The 17,363-nt window shown below is 36.9% G+C and overlaps 1 protein-coding gene across 1 annotated transcript in view; it reads left to right on the top strand.

Annotated features, from left to right (window-relative positions):
• Positions 1-17,363, top strand: part of MDGA2 (MAM domain containing glycosylphosphatidylinositol anchor 2) — a 760,567-nt gene that overhangs the window by 172,343 nt on the left and 570,861 nt on the right. The gene's annotated exons all lie outside the window — the stretch shown is intronic.

Below are 17,363 nucleotides of genomic sequence, written 5' to 3'. Positions count from 1 at the left end.
TAGGCATTTGGCCATTAAATTGAGCTATTAGGTACAATATTATACTTTAAGTCATATCCATTATAGACTAAAGGAATATCATTAAATAAGGAGTAATTGGAAGAACACTAGAGTTTCCAGGCTATTGCAGGAAAGAAGTCAAAATAGTAATATGAGAATCAAATGAAATGAAAATTAATTGGCCACAATGCATATTGGCATATAAATGGTGATCCAAAAAGTATAGCTATTATTTTAAAAAATACTATATGTATGCATTCCTCTCCCTAGAAGTTTGCTTAGACATTAAGAACTCTTAATTCCAGGGGCACCTGGGTGGCTCAGTCGGTTAAGCATCTGACTTGATTTTGGCTCAGGTCACGATCTCAGGGTCCTGGGATCGAGCCCCACATCCGGCTCTGCTCAGGGAAGAGGGGAGACTGCTTGAGGATTCTCTCTCTCTCCCTCTGTCCTAACCCCACTCTCTTTCTTTCTCTCTCTCTCTCAAATAAATCAATAAATGTTTTTTAAAAAAGAACTCTTAATTCCAGAACACCCCTTATTCATCTCTTTGTGTATATGATTTCCCCAGTTTTCAAAGTTTACTTCAATCACTATTTCCTATGTGAAGATTTAGCTGATTGATAAGGCTCACATACATGAAATCCTATTTCATTTCATTTATCATTAGGCGCCTCATTTGGGTGATAACACAGTTTTTAGGTATTGTATCACATATAATTATTTGGACTTTTGTATATTATTGACTATTACTGTTACTTTAGTGTTTGGATGTCAGTGCCTCCTCTTTCACCACCTAAATTATGAACACCCTGAAAACAAGAGCTAAAACTTACACTCCGCACAGTATCTACCATTGCACCACTTGCTTGGAGCAAGCATTCCTGTGATTTCTTTCAGGAATTGTACATAAATAATTCTCAAAAATTCAATAAAATGGGACAGGAAATATGTTTGTAATTTTAATAGAAATTCAGTTAAAGATTCAAATTTGTTGAAAACTATTGTCTATGACATAGTGTTTATTTTCACCAGTTCGATTCTAAGCTTTTCAGGAATTATAAGCTTCCTGAATTATTCCTGTTCTTTTCCATGTTAGAGTTTAATTTATTTCTTCAATACACACACACACATACACACAAAGGTATGTTAGAGATTTCTTTTCTAAAACTATCATTAACTTCTTTTTTTAAAAGATTTTATTTATTTATTTGACGGAGAGAGAGAGACAGCCAGCGAGAGAGGGAACACAAGCAGGGGGAGTGGGAGAGGAAGAAGCAGGCTCATAGTCCAAGAGCCTGATGTGGGGCTCGATCCCAGGACTCTGGGATCATGCCCTGAGCCGAAGGCAGAGGCTTAATAACTGAGCCACCCAGGCGTCCCTAAAACTATCATTAACTTATCTAGAATTTTTTGTTGCAAATCACAGCTATACATAAATGCTTCAATTTTGCTAGTAAAGTGCAGTTTTGAAGCTTTATGTGCTCTGAGCATCTGGTGATATGTTGTTAAGGTGTTCACTCATTTTCGTGTGAGAGGTGGGAAGGGGAGAAGCCAAAATAATTGTTTAGTATAGAAATCTTCTAGGCCAAATTGTAACTTACATTAGTCAGTTATTTCCATTTTTAAGACTCTGCATTATTGGTATCAAGTAAATATTTCCAAAACTTCCATGTTGATGGTAATTGCTTGGGGGCACTCAGCATACAGCTTCCTGTCCCTTCTTGGAGGATTCCGAGTCAGTGTCTTTCTTAGGTAGAAGTTGCAATTTTAATAAGAATTTGTATTTTTAACCATAATTTCTATTGTGGTAGGATTTTATATTTTTAAAAATTACCTCAGGTGATTCTTATCATCCAGGAAGTTTAGAAAACATCTGTATGAGTAGTTATCCTTCTTGTCTGCTCCCTTCATTCCTACTTACAAATCCTTGTAGACGTTACCTACCACAATCACCGGTTTTATTGGGAACATCTCTGGTGAGCTGGATTTAAAGGTGGCAAAGTGATTAGAGTTTATTAAACTTCTTTTTATGGCAAAGACCTAGGAGTGCTGTTAGCTGGTGAATTGTCTTATCACTTATAAGATATTTCTAATTAGAACAATTTACTGTCCTCCATCAAACTCATAGGGACCTCAGAGCTTTGAATTTAGGGACTGTTACTGAAAGCACATTACTCACCTATGAATTTATTTTATTCTTGTTGTTTCTGTCCTTTCAAAGTGTTCTTCTTTGAAATAACTTGAAATTGGGTGTCAGGAAAAGTGAATGGCTTTGAAGTTCAGTAGTATCATTTACTTCACACGAAAATAAGAAAACCAGGATCATATGGTATTCAAATCTTTTCATTAAGTATCTACCTTTGGTCTTTTTTCCTTTTTTCCTTTTTGTTGCCTTATTGTGGTTCAGTCTGTAGTCTGCAATCATTACAGGTATTTGTGGGGCTTGAATATGTTTGAGCCTCTGAGCACAGACTCTGCGAAGGAGCGAATGCTCGCAGTGGGAAGCCACTTTCCTGAGAAATAAATGTACCACAGAAAATTTAAATTGCTTCTATTTTTTTTTTTTTTTTACAGTGCTATTCTGTTTATAAAACTAAGACATGCTTTCCGTTGTTATTTCCAGGTCTGAATTCCCTCTGTTCTAAGATTACAATTCTCTTTCTTGTTTCTATTTTGAATAAGAAGTTTGACCAAATGTTCTTCCTGGCGCAGCTGCCTAGACCCTGCTGGCTTTCTGTTGCCATCTCACAGTGTAGATATTTTTTAACTTAAGGTACAAGGAACTCTGAAAGTACTTAATTTTGAGTCTTTCATGAAATAATTAAGAAGCTCGGGTTTTTTTCTAATTGGACTTCATGTGTGGGCTCCTCCCTCCACCCCCTTAGCTGGAAGTTGGTGTAGCGTAGCCATCCGTGCAGGGAGAGCTCTTCCAACTGAGGTGTAAGCGATGGGCAGTTTTATGCTTGCATGACCAAAGTTTATCCCCTCAGATTTGGAAAGTTTTCCCCTTTTTGTTTGTTTTTAAAATCAAACTTGATTCTCTGAGAAACAAACTGAAGACTTCAGAGGGGAGGGGGGTGGGGGAATGGGATAGGCTGGTGATGGGTAGTAAGGAGGGCCACGTATTGCATGGTGCACTGGGTGTTATACGCAACTAATGAAGCATCGAACTTTGCATCGGAATCCGGGGATGTACTGTATGGTGGACTAACATAATATAATAAAAAATATTATTATAATAAAAAAATAAATAAAATCAAACTTGAGGCAGTTCCTTGGTAGAATGTGAAGTGTGTGAAATGAGTAACATATTTGAATGTTTATAATTAATGTTTAGACAACTATGCATATAATGAATATACACTTTCAGATAAGTGAATAAAAACCACTTTCTTGGGCTGCCCGAATTTCTGCTGCTGGGACTTGTGAACCACTATAGTTGGCTTTGGAGCTGTTCGTAGGTGAGCAGACATGGACCAAGAATACTCATGTGATCCTTTGTTCTAGTTCTTCTGAGTCCCCACGTAGGACCAGGGTCTTCCTGCACCTTGGTGTAACATCATCTAATATCTCATCTTCTCAAGGTGTGTGATTTTAAATATTGCAATACAGATGTGCTTGGATTTTTTTTCTTTCATGTACATCCTTTCAATTTTACCAAGTTTACTTTGTTTCTATTTTATTTTCAAACTACTTCAAAATAATTTCCAAGCTCCAAATTATTTCTTCTTTTTCTTTTTCTTATGTGTTCGTATTTGCGGCAGAGCAGTAAAAGTATTACTGCATATGATTCAAGATCACTTAAAGAATTAGAGGTTATAACACCCAAAACAGGAACGAGTTCCCCTCAGAACATGTTCTGTATTAAAGCATAGCTAAAAAAGAATATTAAATTTCTTAGGAGTCAATTTTAATACTATGAGTGAGAATGAAGAAAATGGTATTACCTTTTTTTCTAAAAGATGAGAATCAGATCAAGTGAAAATATTTCATTTTGTAGTTTTGAAGTTCAAAATAAGGGACTCAAATTAATGTACACAGCTTCTAGTATATTGAAAAATCTACTTTGGATCATACAATAATAAATTACCTGGGTTTGCAAATTATGAACACATTCTTTTCCTTTTCCTATCTTTTCCTACTACTCTGAAAATAATTCTCCTTAGCATCTTTAGTAAAACTTGGCAAAAGTAGCTACCGTAAAACTTACATTATTTCATTTTGGTATTTACTCTCATAAGATTTCTTATACGATCAGTAGAGTTTGAGACTTACAAAATTATGAAATAAAATACAGTTAAATTACTTGGCATTTTCCTTTCAAGGTATTATTTCAGTCTAAGAGTTTGATATACCCTTTTTACAGGTTTCTCCTATTGAGAAACACACACACATACACAAGAAAAGGAAAGAAAGGAAAGGAAAGGTAGAGAAAGGAAGGAAGGTGATTGAAAGATAGGTCTATGTCATAAATCTGGAAAACAAATGAAACTAACCATTGCACAGTGTCATAATGCATAGCTCAATAATTGAAGAACAGTTCTTCACACTAAAATGGTACAGTCTAGGGGCGCCTGGGTGGCTCAGTCAATTAAGAGTCTGCCTTCGGCTCAGGTCTTGATCTTGGGATCCTGGAGTCGGGCTCCCTGCTCAGTGGGGAGTCTGCTTCTCCCTCTCCTTCTGCCCCCCGGCCTCATGCTCACTCTCTTTTTCTCTCTCTCACAAATAAATAAATAAAACCTTAAAAATAAAATAAAATAAAATAAAATAAAATAAAATAAAATAAAATAAAATGGTATAGCCTAGTGCTGTCAGCCTTAAGTAATTCTACCCGGGCAAGTACAGAGAAATTTCCCCTTTATTCACTATCATTAAATGAACAATTCAGAGATATTACAGAGAATAATAGAGGGGGGATTGATGGCATCACTTAGCCTTCTCGAGGTATGTCTCCAGCACATAATGTTCTGAAGAACAGTAGAAATAGGCTGGGCCATGATGATTTAGAGATTTTTTTTTGGTCAAAGAATATAGACTGCCTCAAATTCACTAGGAAATAGATATATCTCCTCCTAGTTAAAAAACCCTTGGAAGGCAGAAGAAAATATACCTTCATTCCACAAAACCATACTAGTTGAATTTCTGGCCATTACTGGAAATCGAACTGGAAGCTCTGCATATCAACCCTGACAAAAAGTGGAATATTCTTGCAGTCCCAGGAGACAGTGGATGTGCAAAGATTGATGCGTACATCCTCTCTTTCTGTTAGAAGACTTTCTGAATATCACTAACCCAGGATATCAGGGCAGGATAACAAACGTAGAGTGGTATGGAAAAGATAGAAAATTTTAAAAATTTATTGCATTAAAGTGGGTAATATCTTCTTAACCACTTGGAAGATGAATGCACTTGTGAAAATAATAATAATATAGTAAATTTCTATAGTAACACTGGATGATGTTAGAAAATATCTGCTAGTGTCATTTAAAAAAAAACACAATTCAAATAAAAGGCACAATAAAACCACAAAAATGACCATGTGATCTAAGAATAGGTAGCCATAATAAAATATTAAAATCATATTTAAAAAACATAGCCTGATTCAAGTTCAGATTTAAAAAAAAAGGGAAAGAAGTTAAATTTTTAAAATAGCAAAATTAAAATAAAATGGCATAACTAATTCCAAATATGCAATGAACAGCAGAGTTAACAGAGCAGAAAATCAAATAAGGAATATAGAGGAATACTGTTAGAAGTTTCTCAGTCTTCCTCAGAGAAAACATTTTATCTCCCTATCCAATTTTTTTTTCCTAAGTTACTGTTTATAGCATTCCCAAACCACTTATCCCATGGCAGCTTGAATTGGAATTGCTTGTTTTTACATATTAATTCATTTTATGTATTAATTAATTTATGGAAGGTAATGAGTTTGCATTGGTGTAGTCCTCACTGCATTTATCAGGTGGTTGCAGAAAGCTTGTCTTCTGAAATGCATGTCTTTTGCTAATATACGGTTAGTACTTTCTCTTCCGGAAAACCACATTCCAACAAGGAATACTCAATCTTTCCAGTCTGAACTGGTCAAATAGATGTTAAAGCATTTACAGTTAGTACAATTTAATCTAACTTCGCCAAGTAATCCAGTCCTTTTGACGATACACCCCTTTGTTAATTCGTGTGTGCTTTATCAGAATATTCCCTCACTCATCCCTCCAGCAATTGGATTTAGCCAGTTGTTGCAATATGTCAGCTTTGGTTCTAAATATCTCATGATGCTTGCTTATCTAGAACATCTGTAGTGCTGACATATTTTTATCCAGAGTCTACGTATATAGCATGGCATTTTTTAGTATGTTTAAAGCTTTTCGTAAGTAAACTTATTCAGCAAGGCCTAGTGCTGTTTTTAACCAGAACACATTCACAAGCTGAGAGTCATATTTCTACTGCTCCTGTATAAAACATTAGCGAAAGAATGTCCTTGAAAATTTTCAGACATCATATTTCTTTCCTGAAAGAGGTTACTCCATTTAATCATTGGCATTTACTTATCTCTCACGTAGGGACATTCTAACTTGCCATTTGTGTTCTGATTCATCCCTCACCCTATGGTTTCACATCTCTCTGACTCTTTAAAAACGTATACAGCTTTCTTGCTAACGCTGACTCAATTGTCTATTTTAGTATCAGCATTATGATCTGTTCTTGAAAACTTGTCTGTGATCTCTTAATATTCTAAAATGTCATACCCTCTAAAACCTTATAAAAGACATTAGAGCTTGACGGTTTCTCCTTCCCTCCTCACCTTCCTTTCAGTTATAGTATTTGATACACACCCATTCAAGCAACTTCACAGTTTATTGACCACAGCCCATTCTCACTCATATTCTAATATTTAACCATAAAAGTAAAAGACAGAACAAAAAATACGGCGCTCCTGTAGCTCATATTCAAGATTCTAACTTTGTGCATCAGAATTCTTCAGTATGTCATTTGATATTGTTTATAGTATATTTACAATATTTCCTCCCACTTTTTTAGTGTCCTGTGTGCCTTTTTAACCTGTTTCTACTTCTATGAATTCTTAAAATCTAGAGATTATGTATCCATAAATACTTTCATATTCATTTCAGTTCATTATTTTATACTACAGAGATGTTACATCTCACTCTGTCATTTTTGTTTTTACATAATGCCCATGCTTTATGTAGTCTACTGTTCACAGTTTTAAAAGGCGCTACATGATCTTGTTTCATCATCTCTTTAGACTGTTGAGTTAAGCTGAATGAAATGTGTGCATGCTTCTTCAAGCATAGTGTTTTGTTCACTTCTCCAGTGTCGTTCTTAGCGTTCATTTGTTAGGACTCCCTCCCAACATTCCCCATTTCCGGGTGTTAATGTCTCCTGATTCTTCACATTTTATCTTCCCTTGAAATCATCTTGCTTGGAGGAGTGCAAAATTATCTTCCTCAGAGGAGTGAATTTCAGATCTGAAGAGACCCTGAAAGATAGCATTTTTTTCTCATTCATTACTTTAGGCAGTCATTCAACACACTTTCAAAATCCCCTAATTCCAGGCATTGTAATAGGTGCCCACTAGCCAGCCTCTCAGTGGGAATCTTTTTATCTAGACACCACTACTGAAATGAGAAATGGTTACATAGCTAAGAGAATCAGGCATATATGTAAAAACTTATTCTTACTGGGCATGAAAACTATATCCACAGTTTAAAAAAAAGGGGGAGAATGAATGATAATTTTCATTGATCCCTTAAGGACACTAAATATTATCGAGTTAGCTTTTGGATATTTTTGGTACTACATTTTATATATTTAAAGTACTAAAGAAATATTGAGGTTATAAATATACCACAGACCAGTCATTCTTCTTTCTAAAAAGCAGAGTGTAAAACTTCATGATTAATGATAAACAATACTGCTTTTTTTCACCGAACTTCCCTTTCATCATAAATAAATGTTGATGCAGTTTGGAGGGGAAAATAAAGTCTGTCACATGAATTTCATTTGCTCTGTCAGACATCAAAAATTACAGAGTCTGCTGCCTACAGCACTCTCCCACCTCCCCGGATGAGATAGAAGCTTCCATCCATCACACGGATCAGCAGTCCGAGGAACAAAGCGGCTACATTTATTAAGCAAAACCTCCCTATTGGGGCCTATTTCACCATTCTAGTAGCAGAGGGAGTGCATAGCCTATAATATGACAAATCAAAGATTTCCGAATACTATGTACTAAAATTTCAGCATGACATTTAGCATCTGTTACCTCATCTTTTTAAATGTTCATCTATGTGGCTTGAATTTTCCATGGGATTAAAAGGCTGGCGGAAGCAGAGCTAGCCTTGCTCCGCCATCAGCCAATAGCACCTGTTTACAGAGCTCACTGTACCTGTCGGGTGTCAGCTGTCACCCACAGTCAGATCTTGTCAGATATTTCCAGCTCTTTTCAGTTCTTTAGTGCCTTTTATACCTTAGCCACGGGTTAGACATTTATTTAGTGGTTACAGAAGTATTTCAAACATACTATAATTCCATGACTAAAACAACTCTTATTAGATTGACTCTTCTAAAATTTAGTTAACTAATATTCCAAAGATATTTACTTTTTTGACTTGAAATCGTATGGGGTTTCAAACTTGCATTTTTCAATTTGGCCCATAGATGAGGGTGCGAGTTAGATGAATCTCCAATAGGGAGGGAAGAGAGTAGTGTGAGAAATCTGAGTTAAAAAAAACAAAAACAAAACAACTTTCTAGAACTTTTAAAATTTAAATGAAATACTCAGTATTTACTACATGAGGGAGAGCTGTGAAACTTGTTTCTTATCTTTTACTGAGTTAAAAAATTACACCCAATTTAGGAACTTACAATAACACAAATTTGTTATTTTCCAGAATTCTGCAATTCAAATCTTGAATTTGTTAAAAACAAAGGACCCTAATATGTATTGAAACTCTACAGCATTCTTTTGTAAGGAAAAATTTTATATTTACAAATAAGAAGGCAAAGACAAGGAAAGTTAAGATATAAGAAAACTAGAATAACTAAAAGCTAAACCGTGGCCTGGTCAACAGTTGACCATACTTGAAGAAGATAGGTAGCTTTTACTTAAAGTTACTGTTTTGAGATTTCTTCCATTGCCATTATTTTTTTTAAATAATATTTATTTTGTTATATTAGTCACCATACAGTACATCCCCAGTTCTTGCTGCAATGTTCCATGATTCATTACTTGCATATAACACCCGGTGCACCATGCAGATGTGCCCTCCTTACTACCCATCCATTGCCATTACTTTGCACCGTAATAGAACACCCAGTACACGGCAATATTATTATAGAGCAAGACTGTGAAATACTTTGAACTTTATCAAAGAAAGGGAAATTTTCTCGATTTCTGTTGCTCAAGGTGTACTGCTATTACAAATTAACTCCAAAATATAAGTGACATAACATAACAGAAATATAGAAATCTTTTTTTTTTTTAAGATTTTATTTATTTATTGGTCAGAGAGAGGGAGAGAGCCAGCACAAGCAAGGGGAGCGGCAGGCAGAGGGAGAACTAGGCTTTCTGCTGAAGAGCAAGGAGCCCAATGTGGGACTTGATCCCGGGACCTTGAGATCCTGACCTGAGCTGAAGGCAGACCCTTAACCAACAGAGCCACGCAGGTGTCCCCAGAAATATATTTCTCATTAATGTAACAGTTACTATAATATGCTTGTAAAGTTGGTGGTCTTCCACAGTGTGATTCACAGACTTAAATGCCTTCAATCTTATGTCTCTGCCATCTCTCATCATGTTGGATCTTTTACCTTCTAGCCAGAGGACAAGAAATGAGAGCATGGAGAAGGAATCCCAGTTTCTTACCCTTTCATTTTAGAATCGGCATATGTCACTTCTGTGAACATTCCATTAGAGAGAATTAGTTACATGATCCTGTGTAGATGCGGTGAGGCCCTTGGCTGGGCTGGTGCTTTGCAGCAACAGGTATGGTTTTTGGAAGGAAAGGACAAATCTTTGAAAGACCACTGGTCATTACTGGTTGCAGTATGGTAAAATCTGTTAAGAGGGATCCTAAAGCTCACCTAATGTAACTATACATCTGACACTATATCATCTTTTCTATGAAATTCAATGAAGTGCTTACCTGGCTCAGAAGTTCTCAGCATCATTGTACATCTGGTGTACATCTACCCGTTAAGAGACAAGTTGAAATCAGTGTTGTAAGTAAGAAATAGTACAGTACTGAAGTTTTCATACAGTTTATTTCTGTTATAAAATGTGTGGGTGGATTTATGGTTACCGTCCCTCGTATTTGTTCGTGTTCTTTCTTTGTTCAATTCAGATGGTGGAGAGTCTGCATAATTTGTAGGCTGTCTAATCTGTACATTGTTTCCCTTCGTCAAAGTCTGGGGAAGCTTGTGGACATTTTGCATCTGTATATTTGTGTGTGGTGGGGAGAAACATTTAACCTACCTGTGGGTGAATGCCACACATGGTAACATCTTTATTAACACTCAATACTGTTTTTTCCATCTTTTTTTTTTATATTTATTAATTTAATTGAGGGGAGTGGTGGAGGGGCAGAGGGAGAGGGAGGGAGGGAATCCCAAGCAGACTCCCTGCTGAGCGAGGACCCCAAGATCATAACCTGAGTTGAAATCAAGAGTTAGACACTCAACTGACTAAGCTACCCAGGCACTCCTGCATTTTCAATCTTTAAAGGATCTTACTAGAAAGGTGGTTTTTTAGTGACCAGAAGACCTTCCTTCTTGAAGTCCTTGGTCCCTAAATGTACACCGTAGTGGGCAAATCTACTACTCCTCCACTTTGGGTTCTTCAGATATTCCCAGAGAAATTCTATCTCTGTGCTCCTTCAGCCTTATCCGTGACCTGTCTTCTGACCATCTTCATCATTCTCCTCCGAACCTTGGCCAGTATTTCCAAGATCTTCTACTATTACTGTGTATCTCCATTTGTTTGGTTGTGTGTCAGGGTGAAAATGGAAAACATTTTCTTATGTTATTCAGCCTTCATTTACATAGGAAAGGATAAATAAAATCTGTCGGCCAGGACCAAAATCTCATTACATTGAGTGGTGAACAGCCGAATGTATCAGCAGTCACCTTTATGTCGTTAGCAAATAATAGATGCACAGATAAATCTGTGACTAAACTCTTTATTGCTCTAGGTTTTTGGCCCATTATCTGCATCCCTTTTCCCATTCTGGTAGCCTGGTTGGCATACATGTTAGCTTCACAGGTTCCATTAGGCTAAGATTAGGAGGTTTCAAGGGAAAGTTCCATGTTGCCTTTTCCCAGAACCATACCTTGCTATTTCTGTGACTTCCAAAGGCAGTGAAATACAGGTGGACATATTCTCAGTCTACGTTGTAACACCAGGTGCATATAATGGAAATTAGCAGAGTGATCAGGAAAAAAGATCAGAAACCAAACCAAGCCAAGATACAAAAAAAAACCAATATTTACCCCAGTTTGGAAACATATGTCCCTTTATTCCTCTCACAAAACCACTGCAGTTTCTCCCTTTATCACAGTGGTTCCCTTTGGGTGTTCTTAAAAAATTCTTAATGGGCTTGGTCCAAACCAGGGAGCTCCCTTCCTGGGTAGGAGAGTTTGAGCTTACGATATTAAAGTGTTCATATATACAATGGAATAATTACTCAGCCATCAGAAAGGATGAATATCTACCATTTACATCAACATGGATGGAACTGGAGGGAATTCTGCTTAGTGAAATAAGTCAATCAGAGAAAGACAATTATCCTGTGGTTTCACTCATATGTAGAACATAAGGGATGGTTCAGAGGACAACAGGGGAAGGGAGGGAAAACTGAATGAGAAGAAATTAAAGAGGGAGACAAACCATATGAGACTCTTGAATCCCGAAACAAACTGAGGGTTGTGAAAGAAGAGGAGGCTGGAGGAATGGGGTTACTGGGTGATGGGCATTAAGGAAAGCATGTGATGTGATGAGCACTGTGTGTTAGATGCAACGACGAATTGTTGAATTTAAATCAAAAACTAATGATATACTATACATTGGCTAATTGAATTTAAATTTTAAAAAAAAGGTTTTAAAGTGTGCTGTTCTAGCTAGTCTTTCAAATCTGGAGATAATAAGCATTATGGCAGTATTTATGGAAGGGGATTTTGGGCTTTGGAGGAGTGTAATAGTGGAGAGATGTGGTGAAGAAATCCAGAGGTACTTTCCTAGAGCGGTTACCATTTTAGATCCCTCCGCGGGAAGCCATAGTTACTGACAGATGTGTGTCTCTCTCAGGTTCCTCTGATGAGTTCAGAAGTAGATGTTGAGAGCACCTGCCCGATACAAATGTTAATTCAGTACTGCCCCAGCTAACTGTGAATTTTGAATTTGAATTCTTAAGGTTATTTGAAAAGCAAGTCCTTAGGTTTTCTATTCCATTAACCTTTATTATAAATTCCAATAGCAATCACTTGAAAAAATTATACTATTCACAATTTTTTGCAACAATTGCTCTTCCCTTCAGCTTGAAAATAAGCAGTCTCTATTCCTATTCACTAATGCCACGTTTCTTCCATTGTCATAAAAGCTGCATGTAACTGCTCTGAGACTCTAATGCATCGCACTGGACTCTGTTCTCAAAAATGTCTTAATAAGTACTGGTAGATGAAATAAGAAAAATCCTAAATGACAGGCAAGAAAAAACCAGATTGCATTATTTGACATTGGTATTTTTTAATTTTACCCTTATATTTATTCTGGAGATTCTCTTCAACGGATTTAATGGTGACAAATGATGTCAGTGTAAATGCAGCACCGCCGGGACGTTGTTTTCCAGTTTCTGACCCACCAGCTCCCCTCTGCAGCTTACTTAAGGCTGGAAATACATGATGTTCCCTTAAGTCTGAGCTGTGAGGTCAACCTTTTCTCTACTTGCCTTGGCTTGAGGCAGTTAGTGTGTGTTTCAAAGGAATTTGCTCAGAGGAAGTAAGATGAGAAAAGTGATGGAACCACAAAGCTGTGTTTAAATACCTTGAGAATCCAATGATGGCTACCAAATATTAAGAAGCTCATAGTTAAGTAAGGTGGGAGTAAACCTCAAAAAAAATGAAGAGCTATTTATTTTCAGATTTTAACAGGAAGATATGAATTAAGAGTATATTGGTTGTCTTTCTATCCATGAGGACTGCAAGAGCAGTATAAGGAGATTTGAAATTATGAAGTCCTGTTTAGACTGAGTAAAGAGTCCTTCACATTTTTAGATAGTAATTGTTTTTAAACCATTATTATTATTATTATTATTAATTATTATTATTATTATTTTATTACATAAGAAAAAACACATTTAGCAGAGAACAACCTGGTGGTTTACAGAGGGAGGTGAGTAGGGTGAAATAAGGGAAGGGGATTAAGAGTACACGTATGGTGATGAGCCCTGACAAATGTATAGAATTGTTGAATCACTACATTGTACATCTGAAACTACTGTAACGTGGCATGTTAATTATATTTGAATTAAAAAAAAAAAAACCAAAACCACATTTATAGGAAGCTCTGACTGGGATCTTTTTCACAAAGATGAAAGAAGTTGGTGTCAGTATCAGCCAGGAGCTCTGCTTCTGCTCTCCCGTTGCATATATTTAGAAATTCTGAAGCTTAAAAAAAAACTTTTTTCCATCCTTATTATTTTTTGCTGTGTGACTGTTAATGACTAAATAATGTTAGTGATCTTTCAAGTGTTTTCACTTTCTTAGCTAAATCTAAATTATTAGAGAAGGTAAATGAACAGATTTCTTTCTTTCTTTCTTTCTTTCTTTCTTTCTTTCTTTCTTTCTTTCTCTTTCCTTCCTTTTCCTTCCTTCCTTCCTTCCTTCCTTCCTTTTCTTTCTTTTAAGATTTTATCTATTCATTTGACAGAGAGATAACGAGAGAGGGAACACAAGCAGGGGAGTGGGAGAGGGAGAAGCAGGCAGGCTTCACGCTGAGCCAGGAGTCCTAGGCTGGGCTCAATCCCAAGACCTTGGGACCATGACCTGAGCTGAAGGGAGATGCTTATGACTGAGCCACCCAGGTGCCCCTAAACGAACTGATTTCTAGGTTCACTTCTATTTCTAAACAAAAATTTATGCTCCTTTGAAACAACACACCCACCATGGGTCCCTCCTCATTTGTCCCTACTGTATGAAAAACTTTGCTAGGCACAAAAATTAGTTAAGAGCTTGTCCTAAATTAATTTGTAATAGGGATGAATTTAACTATTTCTGTAGCAAAGGTCTCATGTATTCCTACATAAGACCATGTAATTTAAAATATGAATTTAAAATATGAAATACTCTTTCTTCGGTGTAATAGATAGACTCCTTTGGATATAAATAGGAGTGAAATTCCAAATATAAAGAACAAAACAAGTTTCAAGTACCTCCACATTGTTAAGAACCGTGCTGGACTGCCTTTTCAGGGCAGGCAAAGGCAGTGGCAAAATACCCGTTTCCTGAGTCTTAGCTGCTCATAAGAACATGAAGAATCAAATAGAGTTAAGATCCCTCTGGAAAGAATTACAGAGATGTTTCCTTCTCATCGCAAGTCAAATGAGAGGGTTTTTAAGGTGTCCTTCATCCATCTTGCCGATGGTTACCTGGAGTTTAGAGGAGCCCACCGCCGTGATCCTCTCTTCTGCCTGAGCGATGTGTAGGCAGTAGGCTCTGACTGTAGCTGCTGGCTTGACTGTCTACCAAAGAGGTTACTTACTGCATAAGAATGAAATCGCTTCCTATGAATGGCAGGAGCAAAACTCCTCATTTTCTATGAACCATCATGGGAAAGAGGGGAAGGAGTCAGCCCAAGGTGAATTTAAAGGGGATTTTCCTAGGAGTGTTGCCTGGAGGTGCCGTTTTTGTGGAGTGAACTCCTGAATACCCTGGTTCAGTGTTGAGGATTAACATCATATCTCCAGTGACCCACATAAGCATCCAGCAAGATACAGCATTATCTTTATTTTGCAAGTACCATGGAAGGGAACCCCATAGCCAGGTGGTATCTGAGGAAAAGAAAGTGTCTCCCCTCCCCTCCCTTTGCCTGTTCCATCCCTTAATGTAACTCCCTAAATGGATTCAGAGAGCAGAGGAAGGTAGTGGGGGTAGGCATGAGAGAAGATTCTGACCTTTCCTTTTTCCTCAACGAAAAAGGCTAAGCAGTACCAAGCTGAGCCAAGGTGGAGATTGGGGGAAAGCCTTACGTTCTGTTGGGGGAAATTAGGAGTTCCCTGGACTGGACATTTTTATTACTAAAATGATATTTAGCATGTGAGAGCAACATGAAAATATTTTATTATCTGGAAGTAAAAGGAAAATATTTCATGTAAGGGTTAGAGAAGAATGAGTCTATGGTTCAAGTTGAAGAGAACAGTGTGGATAAAAAAGTAAATTTTTTTCTGATTATATTCCATGGAGTTCCGCCATTCACTACAATGATTAAAGTCACTACAAAGATGCATGAAATTCATTCACAGTAAGTAAATAGAATTCTGGGCTGCCATACTTAGGTCTGCAATAGAGGGGGATGACATAAATGTGATGGATATTAATATCACATACTTAAATTTGACTTTGGAAAGTGGCTCTCCTTCAATCTGACACCCCCCTTTGTTTTTACTTCTCTCTCTTGTATACCACATATCCTGGTTCAGGCTTTTTAATTTAACTTAATACTGGGACAAAGCTAAGGAAATGCCAAAGAAGAGAGTGGATGATCTCATTGACAAGAGGGGAGAAACTATCTTTTTGAAGGTTATATACAGTTCATTACAGTCTTTCAAGTCTTCATGAAGGGAGAATGTTCCCTTTTGCTTTTTTTCCTAGCCCCTAACCACACTCTTACTTTCCTTTTTACGAAGAATTATCATTTAGGAGAAACTCCAATCAAATTGTCTCTCTTTCTGCTTCTTTCACAATGAGCCACAGCCCAGAGGGAGGGGAAATTCACAGTATGTCTGCTGAAGCGGCAGCTTTCTTTCCATGTGGTAAGTTTCATGGAGCCAGTATAAATTATGGATCACAAACATGTTATTATTTTTGCCAGTAGCCCACTGACTGCATAATTTTCCACTCAGATTTCCTGTATAATCTGCTCACCCATAATCACAAGAAGTTTTTGCTTTGTTACAGCAAACCCAATGCTCATATACATCTTCACGGAAAGTCTCTGTGTTGGCAAACTCCTTTCTTTCTTTCTTTCTTTCTTTCTTTCTTTCTTTCTTTCTTTCTTTCTTTCTTTCTTTCTTTCTTTCTTCTTTCTTCCTCAAGGCAGTAAGTATAAAACTATGGCCAGTGATTTTTTTATATAATTATTACTAACAAGGTTTTTTTTTTTTTAAGTCATAAATAATTATTTCCCCTTCTGTTGGCACATAGAGATAAACTCTGGGGAGTGGTGGCCTTGTGAGAGTTTCTTGAAAAATATAACTGAGTGATATTTCAGTCTAAAACCACAAAGCTATGCACTTGTCACATGAACAAAGTATTGACCCACATTGCTTTCTGTGTCCTTACGAGATTTATGGAAATAAATTATATTTTGTTCCATTGTGTTCCTTTCTTTTCTACTTGTCTTCCTTTCTTTTCTATTTGTCAGCCATCATACCCTCTACTATTGTGGTATTGAGAAATTGAATTCCATTTCTGACTCATTGCTTTGCTTTTCCTATTTGTGCTTATCATTGTCCCAGACCATTTACAAAGGAACCACATGGCTTCCACTGAAGCTGGTGTGCAGCAATTTTGCTCTTTCCCCTCCCCTCCTCCCTCTCATCCCCCAATAACGTCTTCATTTTCTTAGTTTCTCTATTTTTTATTGCCATCTCCCTCTGGAATTTTTTTTTAATTTTGTCTTATTATGTTTCATGATCTCAAAGGTTGAGAAAGAATGGGTAAGAATGCAAACTGAGAAATTAAAGTTCTGTTTTTTAATAATAATTTTCTGTGAAGTCTTTCCTTGCCATCTAATAATAATAATAAAAAATGAAGTCGGTGAAAATGAACTCAACTAATTAAAAAGAGAAAACACTCTTGCTACACTGTAAATAGAATTAGACTACACTAGGTGTGACTTGCAACCCTAATCGTTGCACTTGTTATTCTTTCAAATTTGGGGGGGGGGGCTATGGGAGGGAAAAACCTTTGCTTTCAGAACACACAGACTCTTATTCCCTGAATGACATGCATATATAGCAAAGGTAGCCACCATCAAATGATGGAGGTGACCAAGGGCAGATACTCTTTCAGGACCTTCCTGCTGTTTCCAGTGTTTTATTTCTCCCATCTTGCTTTTCTCATCCTCC

Source organism: Ailuropoda melanoleuca, chromosome 20 (assembly GCF_002007445.2).
Source record: "Ailuropoda melanoleuca isolate Jingjing chromosome 20, ASM200744v2, whole genome shotgun sequence".
NCBI lineage: Eukaryota > Metazoa > Chordata > Mammalia > Carnivora > Ursidae > Ailuropoda > Ailuropoda melanoleuca.
The sequence above is the reverse complement of the archived record's forward strand: the minus strand, read 5'-3'. Positions and strand labels throughout refer to the sequence as shown.